The following is a 1,725-nucleotide window of genomic DNA, read 5'->3' as shown; positions in this document are numbered from 1 at the left end:
AATGGCAGTAGTAGAGTAGTGTGATTATCTAGAATTTAACCACAAAGAAATAAAACTCACTACAGCCAGCAGCTTGTAGAATGTCATTATCAAGGTAATGAAATGATCATTGCTGTGACCTGTGGTGCCAGGGCTCAATTACAGAGTTCCTATGTGTGTGAGAGGGCACAAGTGTGTGCAGACACATATTTCATTACAGGGGGCTACTGATACTACACAGCTCTTGTAGCACAGGATCAGACAAGCTTAATTCACTAAATAGAAAGTGCTGTTGATACAGAGTTCAAGGAAGAAGGAGTTCCAGATAGGGGACTGCAAAGAAAGATGGAGTTTTAATACTATAAACTTGTTCTCTGCTTCTTAAGTCACTTTTTCATACAAGTGGCATGCCAGATCAACCAACTTCTGGATCTGCAGCATTGCATTTTAATGAGCTAATTTGTAAGTTGATTTTAATGAGTTCATTTAAATTCCTGAGCTGAAGATTAACCTCTGCAGGTACAGTTCTCTCACTCCTTCAGTTTTATAATACAAAGCTTTAAACGGTGCAATTGATTTCTTGCTCTTAAGGGATTTACTCACAAAGTGATGTATCAAACTATAGTTAAATCTTGAGGGGGATGCACCTGCTCTAGCACCTCTGTGCCATGTATTTCCTCCAGTCTCTCCAAGACGGCCAGCACAGGTACAATCAGCAACAAAATCTGGTGGTGTTCTTGAGCTCTGAATTTCACACACTGAGCTAGCAGGATTTGCAGACTGTGCCTTGGGTTTGAGGAATGAGATTTGTTACACTTGTTACACAGGGACAGTTTTCTTTTATCTATTTATTGTGCCTTAATAAGCAGCATCAGTTGTGCAGAATTTCTGCACAAGTTTTTTACTGTGTTTGTGAGAACCACACACATTTTAAAGCTGAGCACAGAATACACAGATACCATCTATGATTAGGGACAGTTCTTGTTAGCAGAGCACATACAGGACGTTCATAATCAAAGACTAAAAATAAGCATTGTCTGGGGCCAGACAGAAGGATCACATATCTCAAGCCATAGTATTACTGAAACCTTTCAAAGACTTAAAGTGGCACGAGTGCATCCTCCTAGAAAGGTAATCTGCTTTAGATGTAGAAATCTCAGCCCTGGAGGATGCACTACAGCTGCTGTTCAGCTGGTTAGTTACTCCTGTTACCTGTTTCCTATCTCTGATCTGCAGTTAGCCACCTTCAGCTGCTGCATGCCAGCCTGCTGCCTTGAAGAGCTGTCTGCAGCCAGATGTCTGCTTTCAAGTAGCTGTCTTGTTCAGCATTCTAGAAAACAAAGTTGCTGTGCAAGATTCAAGTCTGTGTTCTGCAAAACCAGTTGTATTTGATTTGGGAGGGCTGGGCCAGGGGAATAAGTTGTGAAGAAATGGCCAGGATGGTAACTGCTGGGATATAAAGCTGTCATGGCTAGATTGTTCTTTGACTCCAAAGCCAGCTGATGCCCTCCAATTGGATGGACATGATCACAGAAGCACAGAAAAACACCTTTAAGGTCATCAAGTTATCCCTGCACTGCCAAGCCCATCACTCAACCCAAGTGCCACACCTACAAGTCTTGTAAATCCCTCCAGAGTTGGTGGCTCCATTTCCCAGGACAGCCTGTTCCAGTGCTTCACAACCCTTTTGGTGAATAAATATTTCCAAATATCCAATGTAAACCTCCTCTGGCACAATGTGAGGAC

Source organism: Passer domesticus, chromosome 10, assembly GCF_036417665.1.
Source record: "Passer domesticus isolate bPasDom1 chromosome 10, bPasDom1.hap1, whole genome shotgun sequence".
Classification (NCBI taxonomy): domain Eukaryota; kingdom Metazoa; phylum Chordata; class Aves; order Passeriformes; family Passeridae; genus Passer; species Passer domesticus.
This window is presented reverse-complemented; position numbering follows the sequence as displayed.